The sequence below is a fragment of the Neovison vison genome, chromosome 1 (genome assembly GCF_020171115.1).
Source record: "Neovison vison isolate M4711 chromosome 1, ASM_NN_V1, whole genome shotgun sequence".
Lineage (NCBI taxonomy): Eukaryota > Metazoa > Chordata > Mammalia > Carnivora > Mustelidae > Neogale > Neogale vison.
In genome coordinates, this window is record NC_058091.1 from 18,580,204 (window position 1) to 18,597,589 (window position 17,386).

The 17,386-nt window shown below is 37.8% G+C and overlaps 1 protein-coding gene across 1 annotated transcript in view; it reads left to right on the plus strand.

Moving 5' to 3' along the window:
- Positions 1–10,425: 10,425 nt before the first annotated feature.
- HS3ST5 (heparan sulfate-glucosamine 3-sulfotransferase 5) overlaps positions 10,426–17,386 on the plus strand; it is a 163,973-nt gene continuing 157,012 nt past the window's right edge. Inside the window, exon 1 of the mRNA XM_044244223.1 lies at positions 10,426–10,548. The gene's annotated coding sequence lies outside the window, so the exon portion shown is untranslated. The remainder of the gene's footprint in view (positions 10,549–17,386) is intronic.

The following is a 17,386-nucleotide window of genomic DNA, read 5'->3' on the forward strand; positions in this document are numbered from 1 at the left end:
TGCATGAGTTGCTGGTACTCTCGATTCAAACTGACACCACTACAAAAAGACAGAGCACTCTCCCCAAGGTTCTATATGCTAAATTCATGACCATGGAAAAACTACTGTATTGAAACAAGACTAACAATAGTAGAATGTTACCCTTTGGGTGGTATTTGGGAAGAAGAGGAAATAATAACTCACAGTTGTGTGAATTCTGCATTGGAGGCCTAGAAATAAAAGAACACATGACTTTATTTTAGGTAGGAACTCTGATTAAAAAGAAAAGAAAATGAGAAAAGACAATGTTGTTGAATCTGTCCTTACCACTCTTATTCCCGTGATAACAATAAATGAAAGCAGGCTGTAGCAGAGGATTGGAATTCACTTTTTGATTCAGAGTTACTGGTGATTTTTTTTGTTTTGTTTTAGTTTTCCCTGGGGATTTTTGTCTATGTAAATAAAAAATTGAGCTAAGAAAAGGGATCTTTGGGGCGCCTGGGTGGCTCAGTAGGTTAAAGCCTCTGCCTTCGGCTCAGGTCATGATCCCAGGGTCCTGGGATCGAGCCCCGCGTCGGGCTCTCTGCTCCGTGGAGAGCCTGCTTCCTCCTGTCTCTCTGCCTGTCTCTCTGCCTGCCTCTCTGCCTACTTGTCATCTCTGTCTATCAAATAAATAAATAAAATCTTTAAAAAAAAAAAAAAGAAAAGGGATCTTTTCTCTTTGAAGGTGCTCCTTGTCTGAGAGTAGAACAGATACCACCTATGTGCTCTTCAGTGACTCTCAATTAGTGAGCCTTATACTGGGGACGCGTGTAAAGTCTAAACAGACACACCGATGGAAAACTTGATTGTGGGTGGGAAGATGGCTTTCCTTAGGGCTATTAAGGCAGCTCGAGGAGGAGAATTTGTTCCTTTTCTCTCTTAAATAGTAGTACTGCTATACAAATGCAGCTGAAGCTGTCATTAAAGCAGCTTGGTATTTGCCTTAGCTTAAGTGACTGGCAGACTAGCTATATTCTTTTTTTTTTTTTTCCAAATTTATTTATTTTCAGAAAAACAGTATTCATTATTTTTTCACCACACCCAGTGCTCCATGCAAGCTGTGCCCTCTATAATAACCACCACCTGGTACCCCAACCTCCCACCCCCCCGCCACTTCAAACCCCTCAGATTGTTTTTCAGAGTCCATAGTCTCTCATGGTTCATCTCCCCTTCCAATTTACCCCAAAGCACATACCCTCCCCAATGTCCATAACCCTACTCCCCTTCTCCCAACCCCCCTCCCCCCAGCAACCCACAGTTTGTTTCATGAGATTAAGAGTCACTTATGGTTTGTCTCCCTCCCTATCCCATCTTGTTTCATGGATTCTTTTCCTACCCACTTAAGCCCCCATGTTGCATCACCACTCCCTCATAGACTAGCTATATTCTCATCTGTTAAACCTGGGAGGAGTAGAAGAGCAAATTATATGAGGTCTGCTTTGAACACTGTTGCTGAAGCCTTCTTGATTATACTTTAAGGCCTACAATATATGTCTATAGAGCTCGATGGATTACACAGCATCCTTGTATCTATTATCCCTTTCGATCTGCACAAAAACACTGTGACTTAAGCAGGGATGTGGACACTTCACAAAAGTCACGCGGCTCGGCCATGCCTGCCGGTTTTCAGTCATTCCCCCTGGTCATTTAGTTCAGGGAATATTGCTGTGTGACATCTTTCCCTTGGCCTGTCATTGTGGAAATAAGTGAATGCTGGACAAGCACGATTCCTACAAATTTCTGCGAAGACATTTTATTAACAGAGAGTGTAATACAGCACCTCTATCAAGCATTGTGTGTTTTAGACTGCCGTTCACTGTCGATAGCCCCTGAGAAGTCTCCGGCGAGGCCCGTCCATCAAAATCCTTATTTTGTTCACCGGCACAAGAAGCCTGAAGGTGTGTACTGCTGCATCATTGAAGCCACAGTCATGAGACTTGACTGGTCTATCTTCCCTGGACCCTTTCCCCAAAGCTTTGACCTTTCTATCACTACAAAGCACGGACTCTTTTCCAGGACATTTAGCTCTAACGTAACGGACCAGGCTGGGACGTCCTCTGTATGCAGCCTTCCTTTCCCTCCTGCATGCGCAAACGATTTCTTGGTCGTGGCTTCTGCGGCTACGGACAGAGCCCGGGATTCTGAGAGTCTGCTCTTCGTGCCAGGTCCGCTTGGTATTTGTCTTGGAAACGGGGCCACTCTCCCCGATGGCTGTGTGTCAGAGCAATCTGTCAGGTACTCTTCCTTCACAGCAGTCCCCTGCTGTCCACGGTGTACCTTGAAATTGGGCTTCAATGTCCTTGCAAGCCCGTATCTGTCCCCACAGCTTGTGGCTGTCCGCGCCGCAGCTCACCAAACCTCCTCTGCATAGTTATCCTGTTGTCATCTGTCCTTCTCACCGGTGGGGCTCTGGTGGGACAATCTGTCCTGGTGGGCTGGCTGCCTCCCAGCACATTATTGTTGATGATGATCCCGACTCACCATTTACTGCTAAGCATTATTCACAAGTGTGCAAGGAGGGCCAGGTGGGTTTTTGTAATTCCTCTCTGTCTCGCAGCTGTGGGTGAGGTCGCACGTCAGTACTTCTGTTCTCTCTAAACCCTCCCTTTGTAAGGTCAGAAGCACGATCCTGTCTTAGTGTTTTCCAGTTTCCAGAAGAGCATATTTTTCTTCTTCACCTAAATTATTCTTATATGCATTCATTGCAACCTTGGGCAAGATGCTGCCTACAGCCATCAATTCTGTATTGTAATTTGAAACCATACATTGCCCATGCCTTTTCTATAGGGCTCTGTAGAGCTAATGCAGAGCAGTGTCTAAAACCTAGATACCGCCTTGGGATTCACTGGTAGTATTGCTAAGGAAAACTAGAATTCTGTCCGACCAGCGTCATTTCCCCTGCAGTAACACTCTAGTTTTCACGTTTCACTTCTGGAAACAATATGCGACACAACTTTGGTCAAGGGTAAGCCTCTTTTCTCTTCTCCACAAAACAACTTTGGGGAGTAATGGAAGAGCATATCAGGTGATTTTTCAAAATTTAAAAAGTCCCCATAAGGGGTGCCTGGGTGGCGCAGTCGGTTAAGCTTCTGACTCTTGGTTTTGGCTCAGGTCCTGATCTCAGGGTCGTGAGATCGAGCCCCAAGACAGGCTCTGCACTCAGTGCAGAGTCTGCTTAAGATTATCTCTTCCTCTGCCCCCATGCCCTAACCCCCCCCACGTTTGCTCTCTCTCTCTAAAATAAAAATAAATAATTCTTTTAAAACAAACAAACAAACAAACAAACAAGAAGTCCTCCTAAGTGCTCATTTTATTGGTTACGCTTCCTAGCATTTCAGTCTGCTCCACCTTGGGAAAGCCTTATCAGTTATGGCTGGCAAGAAGCATAGTTCCTTTGGCCTCCCACAAAAGTAATTGTAAAGAAAACAAAGCTGTCTTTGTCAGCTGCTGCTACTGCCTTTGGAGCACAGTTCGGTGATACAGGTCAACTTTTACAGTAACTATAAGCCAAACTTTGAATTTTCACAAAGAAAATACTGTGCTCAACATATCAACTAACATTTATGTCTAAGCAATGTGATAGACATTTTAATATTCACTGTCTTATTTAATCTTGAAGACAGCCTATGGACTATATTATGGAATATATTATTATCTCTATGGTATAAGTCAAGTAAATGAGTTTTGAAATGGTCCAGCTAGGCAGCTAGTAAGCAATATGGGAAGCGACTATTGCTGTAGGTCTGATGTGTTCTTCTACTCTCTCTGCCGTGTTATGACTCCATTCTATGTTTAGCTTTTTGTACGAGATCATCGCTGGCAGAAGTTGTGATCCTCAGAAGCCAGTTTCAGAAAAGTGGTATTATTTTTTAAAAACTAATTAATTGACTTGGGTTTTCTACTTACATTGTCAAATCATGGAAGCAACAAAACCTGTAGGATCAGTTGTTAAAATTTCCTTTCCTTTTCTAACCATGGTCCCTTAAACCTTACTTTCTCTGAGTCCTCCCAGTTAAAACTTCATAAAACCTTCTGCCATTCCTGATCTTCTGCAGCTTTTTGTCTTTAAGTAAAAGACACAGTTATCCTAATCTTTCCCTTCTATATTTCTCCCCATAATTTCAATTCTCTGCCACTGTCAACATTCTTACTGAGCATCACAGAAGCCCAAAGAACCCAAGAACCCATCACACACTAGCTAGTAGGACCTTCCCAGGAGCATGTTGAGGGGAGGGTATGAGTGATTCGAGTGGGCAGCCTGTACCAACTTCAATAAGCAGTGAGACAGAACAAAGCTAGGAGTACTCATATATTAACAGCTTTTTCCCTAAAAAAAACAAAAAAAAAAAACAAAAAACAAAAAAAACCCTGGGAACAACCATAGGTGGGACCTCTTTAACAAATCCACTATTTTCTTGGAAAAATAAGAATTATGTTGTACTATTCAATTCCACTTTCCTTGATAACCAGTGAGTTATACCTCTGGAATGAATTTGTCCAGCTTCTTCTAGAATGTCTTCTCTAGTTCTCATACTTGCTATCATGGCCAAAAATATTTTATCTGAGAATTTAAAGAGGGGGAATTTCAAATATGACCTTAAGGTTTCCAGTATGAATTATCATATTAAAAAATGAAAGAACTGAGCTTTTATGAAGATTACAATTCTGCAGCAGTTGGGTATTTCAGAAGGGGCTGGATAAAACCACAAGATCATGGCAGCATATATTAAAAAAAAAAAATAAGATAAGCACGTACCTATCTCATGAGTCTGTGAGTCATTTGGAGTTGGCTGATCTAGGTCAGGCTGGGCTGGGTGGCTGTGATGATCTCAGCTGTTTGCTCCCGTGGCTTGGAATCAGCTGGGGATTAGCCCAGGCTCTACTGGGGCAGCTTAGTTCTGTTCTCCATGCCTCCCATCCTCTTCCTGCCTGGGCAAGTCCTCACCGCAGTAGCGAAGCACCAAAAAGCAAAGTCAAGAGAGCGAGCATTGTTCAAGCCTTTGGTCACATCATGCTCTCTAATGTTCCATTGATCGAAACAAGTCAAACGACCAAACCCAAAGACAGGGAGTAGGGAGAGACATTCTATGTCCTTATCAGGAGATATTACAAAGGCACATAGCAATGCACATGGATGCTGGAAGAGGTGAAGGGTTGGTGACATTGATCAAGTCTATTTATCTATTTATAAAAACTTATTTTTCTTGAGTATCATTCTATCAAAAGCTAGGTAGTGTTCATTCTGGTAGTGTTAGCTCTTGATGAAGGCACCTTTCATTCATTCAAACATGCATTTACTCATTGTTCAGTAACATGTAACACAGAGTTCTTTACATACGTGCTATCTAGTAGAAATATATTGTGGTCAATTTTCTAGTACCCACCTTTAACTAGGTAAGAATAAGCAGGCAAAAATATATTTAATAATATATTTTAGTAAAATATATCTAAAATATAAACATTTGACATGTAATCACCGTTGAAGTTAAGATATTTTATGTTCTTTTCCTTTTCCACAAAATCCTCAAAATCCAGTGTGTGTTTCTTACAGTACATCTCAGTTTGGACCAGTTTTATTTCAAGTACTAAAGCCGCAAGTGACTAGTAAAGCTACAGACTATGTAATGAACTTGGTGCTGAGGATACAAGACAGCTGCCCCATGGATCTTTCAATCTAGAAAGGAGAATTAATCTAAATGATGTCACCATTTTCTGTCTTTCTGAGAAGCTCACATTTTTAACTGACTGTTTTGGAAAAATGACTATGTTTATACCCCTTGGATCTGGTCATGCCTCTGTGTGGCAGTTTTTTTCCCTATTCTAATAGTTCTCTATTCCACATCCTCAAACAATCTCCTTAGCCTAGTTTAGTTGGAAATATTTCAACATGCCTTTTTAAAATCTCCTATGAAAAGTCATCATTGTGCTTCAAAGTCTGGCCAAAAAAAAAATAAATAAAAGATGTGGCTTTTTGCAAAATCAATATAGTGAAGGGATATTACCTGAGATCTTATTACTAGGAGGATAAATTTCCACATTATGACTCTGCCTGATAAGAGCTGAGAATCCTTCATGATAGAAAAGTTGAATGGAAAAGTTATCTTTCTCAGTGGATATCTGCTTTAAAAAAATTAATAAGAAAAACTGGGTGGTTGTAGAGAGAATGTATAATAAAAGTAGATAAAAAAGGAAAACATTGCTTCAGAAGTAGTACAAGAAATAACAGAGGCAGAGCCTGGAGAAAATGAGAAGGAAAGAAAAAGGAAAAATTAATAGTGTTTATCTGTTCTTGACCCGATTAAGTATGTAACTGCCTATAAGAATGTTTTGACTTTTCCATACTAAACTGTCCAAGCAAAGTTTATCAAAGAGGGTAATTTTTAGAAAGCAGTTATTGTCTTTTGAAGTTGTAGATAAAGGGCCTGGCAAGAATAGGGAGATAAGATACTTTCTTCGTAGTCTACAACAATCTGATGTTTCTTTAAATATTTAGGCATAATTCAAAGAACTAAAAGAGGTCTCTTTCAACTGCTACAGATCACCTTGTGATTTCTTTTTTCTTTTTTTCTTTTTTAATCCTGTTCTGCTTATTGCATGTCTTTTCAATGATGATTCATGACTTTGATTATGTAACCCATTGATATGAAAACCATTCTGGGTAGATGCCCTCACGCCTCTTTTTTCCTCTGGCAACATTGCAGGCCCTAGTGATGGTACTTGGCATAATGTTCTTGGGCAACCCAGGGCACTTTGACTTTTATCAGTGATGTAATCAATACTTGTGTCCAAAAAGCAAGTGTCTTGGGTAGTTTGGGGTGATGATGAAGGCATCTTAAGCTCTGGGATGCTCTTTTCATAAGATATTACTGAAAACTACAGTATGGTCTGTGTTTTCATACTAGACACTTTAGAAAATGACTATAATTACATAGAGAAGGGAGTCCAGATTACATGGTGGGCTTTTTTTACACTTTAAATTACAAAAATATATTTGTGAGTCTGCTCCCGTTTTTTGTGAAGCATTTAAATCAGGACAACAACATTGTCTTATGTTTAGTGACAAAGGATGATTTCAATAATTGCAAGAAATACTTTTCACCACCAGTAGATGTCTACCGATATATCCTCTCCCCATTCCCCCCACATCTGACACTCTTGCTCTTAACATTGAAATATTGTGTGTCATTTCTTTTCATTGTGATATTTTCAGATGGGAATTAAAAATAAATTGAAAAAAGTAATGCTTAGTAAACTTAGATGGCAAATTAGTGATTTATAAATTGGTGATTTATCAATGAGGGGAAAAGAGGGCAACTCTAATGAGATGTACATCATAAGGTGGGAAGCCTTCCTCCCCCAGGGTCAGAAAGTATGCAGGAGCTTTGATTAGAGTGAAGGAATAGAAAGCTGGCATCAGAGACATCATCATTAATTCAAACACAGAATGGAAGAGCTCCTAAGGTCACTTTAGTAAAGAATTTTTTTTTAAAAAGTTGTGGTAGAATGGGGAGTAAAGTAGGACGTGGGTGTGTGTATGTGTATGTGTAAAATCTTGATAATTGACTTGAAACAGTTTAATGAGTTCAGAAAATAAGTTTGTCTGCTTGCAAATTAAGAATATTTATATTCTCATGGCTTAAAACAAAGAAGGCACACCATAACATTTATTAGATGAACAAATGAATGTCATTCACTTAAATACATTTTAGTGACTGTGGTTTTACTTTTTTCTGGATATTAAACCCCGACACCCAGAAAAGAGGATCTAAGAATTGGATGCCTTTCAGATATGACCGGTAGCATTCTGTCCCTACTGTCATTTCTCAGACAGGAAGGAGTCCCACCAACAGCAGAAATAGAGGCCTGAGGCGAATATAGGTGGCAAAATAGGGCCATGGTTCTCCTATCCTGGTTTCAAACCATAATTCCAGCCCTTTAACTGTGGCCTGAGAAGTACAAATGAGAGGCGACAAAGGTCTAATTCAGATTACCCTTATTATTTATACCATATATCCCTCCCTCCTAACGAAATCCCATGCCAGTTTTAGGTTCAGAGACATTCTGGATCTTCCTTTAGCAAACCCAAGCCACTGACATTTTCCTAGGAAAGATCTTTTCCAATCATCAGATAAACACAAGGTCTACATTTAAGATGTGGGAGAGTTTTACTCATCCAGTAAATAATCATCAAGCATCTTCTTTCTTGAAATAGATTTGTCTCCTTTAATTAGACCAGTCCTCAGTATTTCTGTAGCAGTGAACTTTGTTTCCTCTATCATGATTATCTTTCTGTAGTTGCTAAGATATGCTCAGAGTGGAAAAATTATAAAAAGCTTAGAATTCTTAAGTCTGTATATGATTCTGTATGTATATGTATTCTATGATAAGCTGGCACAATATTAGAAAGTTTGTATTCTGATAGCACTTAGGTTTTATTTCTCTGCTTCTCTTTCCTGTAACTACCTTCCCTGTTAATTAATACTTTATCTGATTTGCATGCAGGGTATTAGTTGAAAATCTAGTGCTCAATAATGTAGTTGAAAATCTAGAGCTCACTAATGTAGAAAACTACCATCAGACTAGAAATGAGAGTTCAGATTGATGAACAAATTTCCAAGTGTGTGCATGTGTTCGTATGTGCACACACACGTGCACCTGCATATTTAAAAAGGACTCTCCCAGAAATCCCAGAATAATAAACTTTGGGCACTGGAGTTGCTTAGAAAGTATACATTCAGTGATTCTCAACTGAGGTTGCATATTACAATCCCCTGAGGACTTTACAAGACTCCTTTTTCCTAAGGCAGAACAATTGACCCAGCTTCTTGAGGATGGGCCCTGCACATGGGTATTTTTTTTAAATCCATGTATATTCTAATATGAAGCCAAGGTTTAAAAACCCCTGGTTTGGTCAGACCTCTTTTCATGTGGATAGACAAAATAAAAACCCTTTAGGTAGGAACTGGGTATGTCAGGTCATTAGAGACCGGATTAAAAGCCACATAACCAATGCCCATTTCAGAGCGATTTCCATAATAATCCAGCATTAATATCTTGTTAGTTTTGACTTGTTTGAACTTTCCCTTGAGAACATTAACAGAAGGAATCATGCTTCTTAATTTCTTTTCCCCCAAATACACTTGAGAAAAAAACCCACCATGCTGTGCAGTAGTATAAATTAACACATGAATTTCCTTTATTTCTCAGTGTCATTGACCTTGCCTTCCACCAAAAATATGTTAGTCTTTGATTGCTGTGAAGAATTTTTGGAACACATTTATAACTTCCATTTTTTTACAAGGCCAGAAGATATCTCAAATCATTTTATCATAGGTAGACCCATTTTTAAACTTATCATATAAAGTATGTGTAGTTCACTTCCCAAGAAACATTCTAAGAAAACAGCACTGATAACATGGCCCATAGTTAGCAGGGTTAAGATAGAGATAGTTAAACATTTTCCGGTTCTTTGACATCTATCTTTTCTGTATGGATATATCTGTTGAGCCCATCAAAGTCTAAAATATTTCAATTTCGCACAAAATTGCAGTACCAATTGTTATATGGCATATATTTTATATTGTGGAGAGATGGAAAAGCATATCTAAATGCATCATGCCTCTACTCAGAAGTAATGCAAATCTTCTGTCTTGCCAGTTCTAGAAATAAATGAAAATGATAGTAGATAAAGACTAGATACATTTTTCTCTTCTGCACTCCTGCAAAATCTTATGTGCTGTGATCATCATCATGCATTAAGCATCTGCTGTAAGCCAGACATTCTACTATGGGCAGAGGAATGTTGACGGCATCGTCTATGCCCTCAACTCTTATCAATCAAAAGCAAGTAAATAAATACAGTTTAAAGTAGGAGGGAGGAAAGAATAAACATTTGAGTAAGAAAAAACTTGTAAGTACAAAGATATTCTACAAATTATGAGTAGAGCTATGTGCATTCACACAATTTTCAACTTATTATAAGTCTCCAATATTTACCTAATTAGATAGTTAGACTGAACATGTATGTCTGTGTCTTTTGTGAATTGTGTATGATTTATACTAATTATCACCATAGTACAAGGAATTCATGAATAACAGGTTTTTTAATGATCATGTTTTTAAAAGACCTGAAAAATGCCCATGACAGAGGCGCAGACTAAAGAAGATGGGTGTATTAGAAGCAGTGGAACCGATGGCGGCCTATCATGAACCCCAGAATGCACTTGTGCATTTACCACCACTCACAATCTGAATTTCCTCATTATCAGCCTGAGAGTTAAACTCAGGGAGATGACACCATTCTGGTCAGACTTCCAGGGGAATGAACTACCTGAACCGCTCCACTTCTGTGTCCAAAATATTGGTGTCCTTCATGCTTTTCTTCTACAGTGCCTCTTTCTGACCTGGAAGTCATAGGGGGAGCTCACCAGTCAACATGGATGGTTGTGAGAGAGATGTAATTCAGATCAAATGGAAGTCTGAGGAATCTTCTAAGTAAATGACTTCTCCGGCTGCAAGGAGATCAGGGTGAGATCTTGAGCAACACTAGCAAATTTTGTTTTTAATAATTTTTTTATTGTGTTAATCACCATACAGTACATCATTAGTTTTTGATGTAGTGTTCCATGATTCATTGTTTGTGTATAATACCCAGTGCTCCAGGCAATACGTGCCCTCCTTAATACCCATCACCAGGCTCACCCATCTCCCGACACCCTCACCTCTAAAACCCTCAGTTTGATTTCTGGAATTCGTAGTCTCTCATGGTTCACTTCCTGCTCTGATAACCCCCCTCGATTTTACCCCTTCCTTCTCCTAATGTCCTTCATGCTATTCCTTATGTTCCACAAATAAGTGAAACCATATGTTGTCCTTCCATGTTTGGCTTATTTCACTCAGCATAATCTCTTCCAGTTCCATCCATGTTGGTGCAAATGTTGGGTATTCATCCTGATTGCTGAATAATATTCCATTTTATATATGGACGACATCTTCTTTATCCATTTGTCTTTTGAAGGGCATCACAGCTCCTTCCACAGATTAGCTCTTGCGGACATTGCGGCTTCATTCATTGTGTACATGTATACTCGAGTACATAGGTCCTTCTTTTCACTACATCTGTATCTTTGGAGTAGTGCAATTGCTGGGTCATAGGGTAATTCTATTTTTAACTTTTTAAGGAACCTCCACACTGTTTTCCAAAGTGACTGTACCAACTTGCATTCCCACCAACAGTGTGAGAGTGTTCCCCTTTCTCTACAACCTCTCCAACATTTGTTGTTTCTTGTCTTGTCAGTTTTTGCCATTTAACTTGTGTAAGGTAGTATCTCAAATGTGGTTTTGATTTGAATTTCCCTTATGGCTAATGATGTTGAACAATTTTTCATGTGTCTGTTAGCCATTTGTCTTTTTTTTTTTTTTTTTTGGAAGATTTTATTTATTTATTTGACACAGAGATAGAGAGGACAAGTAGGCAGAGTGGCGAACAGAAGGAGAGGGAGAAGCAGGCTGTCCACTGAGCAGGGAGCCTGATGTCGGGCTCGATCCCAGAACCTGGGATCATGACCTGAGCCAAAGGCAGCCGCTTAACCAACTGAGCCAACCAGGTGCCCCAGCCATTTGCCTGCTTTGGAGAAGTGCCTGTTAATGTGTTCTGCCCATTTTTTGACTTGATTGTTTTTCAGGTGTTGAGTTTGAGAAGTTCTTTACAGATCGTGGATACCAGCCCTTTATCTGTCGTGTCATTTGCAAGTATCTTCTCCCATTCCATGGGTTGTCTCTTTGTTTTTTTGACTATTTCCCTTGCTGTGCAGAAGATTTTTATCTTGATGAAGTCCCAAAAGTTCATTTTTGCATTTGTTTCCCTTGCCTTTGGAGATGTGTTTTGAAAGAAGTTGCTGTGGCCAATGTCAAAAAGGTTGCTGCATATGTTATCCTCTCAGTTTTTGATGGATTCTTGTCTCACTCATCCATTTAGAGTTTATCTTTGTGTATGGTTTAAGAGAATGGTCAATTTCATTCTTCTATATGTAGCTTTCCAGTTTTCCCAGCACCAGTTATTGAGGAGACTGTTTTTTCCATTGAATATTTTTTTCCTCATTTGTCAAAGATTATTTGACCATAGAGTTGAGGGTCCCTATCTGAGCTCTCTTTTCTGTTCCATTGATCTATGTGTCTGTTTTTATGCCAGTACAATGTTTCTTAGTGATCACAGATTTGTAATATAGCTTGAAATCAGGCAACATGATACCTCCAGCTTTGTTTTTCTTTTCAACATCTCCTTGGGGATTAGTGGTCTTTTCTCATTCCATAGAAATTTTAGGATTGTTTGTTTTAGCACTTTGAAAAATGTCATTTGTATTTTGATTGTGTGTGAAGTATAGATTGCTCTGGGCAGCATAGACATTTTAGCAATGTTTATTTTTCCAATCCATGAACATGGGATGTTTTTCCATCTTTTTGTGTCTTTTTCAATTTCCTTCGTAAGTGTTCTGTAGTTTCTAGAGTATAGATCCTTTACCTCTTTGGTTAGGTTTATTCCAAGGTATCTTAGATCATCTGAGCAGAAAATCAACAAAGAAAGAAGAGCTTTGAATGACACACTGAACCAGCTGGACCTCATAGATACATATAGAATTTTGCACCCTAAAACAACAAACACACATGGAACTTTCTCCAGAATAGACCACATACTGGGTCAGAAATCAGGTCCAACTGATATCAAAAGATTGAGATTATTCCCTGTATATTCTCAGACCATAATGCTTTGAAACTGGAAGTCAACCACAAGAAAAAATTTGGAAGAAATTCAAACATTTGGAAACTGAAGACCATCCTGCTTAAGAATGTTTGGGTTAACAGGGAAATCAAAGAACTTTAACAATTCATGGAAACCAATGAGAATGAAAACACATCAGTCCAAAATCTATTGGATACTGCAAAGGTGGTCCTAAGGGGGAAATACATAGCCATCCAACCCTCACTCAAAAAAATAGAAAAGTCCTGAATATACAAATTAACTTTACATCCTAAAGAACTGGAGAAAGAACAACAAATAAAGCCTAATCCAGGCATAAGAAGAGAAAAATTAAGATTAGAGCAAAGATCAATGAATTAGAAACTAGAAATACAGAAGAACAGATCAACAAACTAGAAGCTGGTTCTTTGAAAGAATCAATAAGATTGATAAACCACTGGCCGGACTTATCCAAACGAAAAGAGAAAGGACCCAAATTAATAAAATTATGAATGAAAAATGAGAGATCATGACTAACACTATGAAAATAGAAACAATTATTAGAAATTATTATCAACAACTATATGCCAATAAGTTAAGCAACCTGGAAGAAATGGATGCCTTCCTGGAAACCTATAAACTAACAAGACTGAAACAGGAAGAAATTAACAACCTGAATAGACCAATAACTAGTAATGAGATTGAAGTAGTGGTCAAAAAGCTCCCCCAAAACTGGAGTTCAGGACCCGATGGATTCCCTGGGGAATTCTACCAAACATTCAAAGAAGAAGTAATACCTATTCTCCTGAAGCCGTTTAAAAAAATAGAAACGGAAGGAAAACTTCCAAACTCATTCTATAAGACCAGCATTGCCTTGATCCCCAAACCAGGCAAAGAACCCATCAAAAAAGAGAATTACAGACAAATATCCCTGATGAATATGGATGCAAAAATTCTCAACAAGACCCTAACTGATATGATCAAACAGTATGTCAGAAGGATTATCCATCATGACCAGGTGGGATGTATCCCTGACATCCACGGGTAGTTCAACATTCACAAATGAATCAATGTGATAGAACACATAAATAAGAGAAGAGACAAGAAACACATGGTCTTCCCAGTTGATCCAGAAAGAGCATTTGACAAAATATAACATCCTTTCCTGATTAAAACTCTTCAGAGTATAGGGATAGAGGGACTATTCCTCAATTTCATAAAGACCATCTATGAAAGGCCCACAGCAAATATAATTCTCATTAAGGAAAAGCTGAGAGCCTTTCCCGTAAGATCAGGAAATGACAAGGATGCCCATTCTCGCCCTGTTGTTCAACATAGTACTAGAAGTCCTAGCAACAGCAATCAGACAACAAGAAATAAAATGTATTCAAATTGGCAAAGAAGAAGTCAAACTCTCTCTTTTCATGGATGACATGCTACTTTATGTGGAAAACCCAAGAGACTCCACCCCCAAACTACTGGAACTCATTGCAATTCAGTATTGTGGCAGGATACAAAATCAATGCACAGAAATCAGTTGCTTTCCTGTAACTAACAGTGTGACTGTAGAAAGAGAAATTAAGGGATCAATTCCATTTATAATAGCACCAAAAACCTTGATCAACACTGGCAACTTCTGATTCCTGAATTTTCTCTCCTTTACTCTCAAAGCTAGTGATGCCCAAACCATATTCCACAAAACTCTAGCGTGCTGTGTAAGAATTGTTTTATGGGAGATGAATCTTCTCAAAAAGAAAACATTTTAACTACTGTCATCTAGCCATCCCCTCCCTATTATAATACAATTTTAGCTTCTCTGATCATATTACAGTTCTGTCTCCTTATAATGTCATTATTTTCAGATCTCCTTAGTGGAGGATTAGGAGTTTCCAAACTCTTTAGTCACTCCTATTGAGAATATCACAGGAGGTTGATCATCTTGGGATAATCATGGATGTCTTATATGTGGCTTTTACTTGTTTAATTTTCATTGCTGTTAAAGGGGGTTCTAATCTTTGAGCTAGACGTAGGTAAATAAACCTTTTTGCATTTTCATGCAAGATTGAGAGGAAAACCTACATAAAATATGCATAAATGGGCACTCTCATATTCTTTATTTTAGCACTCTAACAAACATCTTTATTTCATGTGTTTTTAAAAATTACACTACAGTAGTATAGAAAGACAATGACATCATCTCATACTCTTAACAGAAGAATCAATTTTAAAAAAAATACAAAAGACTTGTACTATAATTTTAGAACAAGTATCAATTTTCATGCAAAAGGACAAATCTAGTCAATCAATAAAGAAATGAACAAATAAGATGGAAATGTTTCTCAAGTGAAATACTTCACAGTTGAAAATCATTATTCCTTTATACAAGAAAGCAGCATATGTAAAGAAGAAGAACATAAGGTTCTGTCTTTCCATCATGTAGTTAAGCTCACCTTTTATTTATTAAAGAGAAGCAAAAATAAACAGTGCCACCTCAGCCTATCCCTTGGGACTTAGGTTACAGAAAAAAAAAAAAAAATCATGTCTATACCCTGGTAGCATTTCTTATTTTGCTTGAAAAGCAGTAAAATATTAAATCATGTATCACTGCTTTCCTAAAATATCTTTTAATACCCTAAAGGAAAAACTGTAAACTGTCCTGCTCTCTGATTTTTAGGACAACTATTTGTAGTCATTCTCAAAATGCATTCCATGAAAAAAAGTTGCTTTTCTCTTATTTCTTTCCTTTTTAAAATAATTTTTACAAACTCCCTAATAGATTCAATATCCTGAGAAAACTGGAAGATACATATAACTGAACAACAGGCCTATAGAAACCCAAAGGCAATTATCTCTTGTATAAATATCCCTTAGGCAAACTTCAACTGATTTTTAGGAAACAGGTCAATTCTGCTCAAGAATTTTTTTCAGGTAGAAAATTCACATTGTCTACTCTTTTATGTCCTGGACTTTCCTCCTTCTAGGTCCCCTCAATCCTAATTTCGTTTATCATTCTCCAACTTGGAAAACATCATCTAGCCACAGCGAATAGATCAGAAGCTTTTGAGAAGCATGCCTCCCTGTCTTCCTGTTTCATTGCTTTTGGGTTGCTCATGTGTGTTCCCATTTTAGGCTACCCTGAGAAATATTTCTCTTATTTTGGTTATTATCAGTTTATAGCATAGTCTAAAATTTCACACCTATCTTTGAATCTCTTAAATTATTTTTGCATTTTCACATAAATATCCAATAACTAAGAATTAATGTATACTTGTGGTAACTATTTTTCAAAATTAGTCTCTACCCAAAAAGACTTCAGTTGTTAATTATTTAAAGTATTGAATTTTTGCTTTTATTTTTCAAAGGTAAAGACTTCTGAAGAAACCTAGAAAACATTTGACAAAATGACAGTGAAAGTTGCAAACACGATGTTTGAATGCTTGTCCACATAACTCAGGGCTTATGTGAAGATTTTCCAAGTGATGCAGAAGAACAGGTCCTTTCTAATTAACCTGTGCAAATTCCATAGAATCGTGATCAGAAATAAGTTTTCTATTTTTCACTTCCATTATTTGCACATAACAAATTTCCCCTTATTCATTTTTAATCTTATAGAAAAGTGATAACTATCCATTTTGTGGGAGGATAAACTTCAACCTTTTTAAAAGGAATCAGTAGAAATATCTATAGCAATGTAATTGAATACCTTCTGAACCTCTCCTACTCACATAGCATTCTGCTGTAGGTTATAGAGAAACATGACACTTCTTATCGTCAGTGTACTTACAAGTAATACAGAAAATAAAATATACAAGAAAAAATAACAGTGTGGTTCATGGTTTAAGAGTTACGCAAAGCAATTATCCATTTAACAAATATTTATTGTTGTGCCAAACACTCTGCTAAATGTTGGGTTTTTAAAAACATGAGTGTATTTAAAAACAGAAATGGTCATTGTCTTCCAGGGATATGAGGCTAGAGAGTTAGGTAGGGATTGGGTGATGTGGCCTTGTTCTTTACCCTAAGAACAGTGGGAAGGCATTGAAGGTTTTTAAACAAGGGATTGATATTCCACTGTGTAATTTTAAAAGATCACTCTAAGTACCCCAAAGAGAAAATATTGGAGGGAAACAAAATGTGAGATGGAAGAAAGAAAAAAATCTAAGCAGCATTCCAGGCAACAATATCTTCGTGGTGGTGGTGATGGCGGTGGAGCAAGAGAGAGAATTTGGAGGTGATATAAAAAGAAAATGGACAGAGTAGGTAGATTTGAGAACTAGGAAATAAATCAAAAGGGCTTGATGATCAAATCCTGGGGCTGGAGGATAAAAGAAGAATCAAATCTACTCTGAGTCTGTTTTAAAATGTTAAAGATCTTGGTTTTTGGCTTCTCTAACTGATGTTGATGCTGCTATTTAAAAAAAAAATAGGGAAACTAGAGGAAATCTGTTCTTGAGAGTAAGGTTTTTATTGGATTTGGTTATGGATGGATTCAGTTTGCAGAGCCTTCAAGACATCCAAGTTGAGATGTCATCTAGTCAGAAGTAAAAGTCTGGAGATAAAGAGGGGAAAATATGTGAAGCTAAAGATTTGAGAGTCATAAAGAAATGATAGCATCATATATCTTGGTGA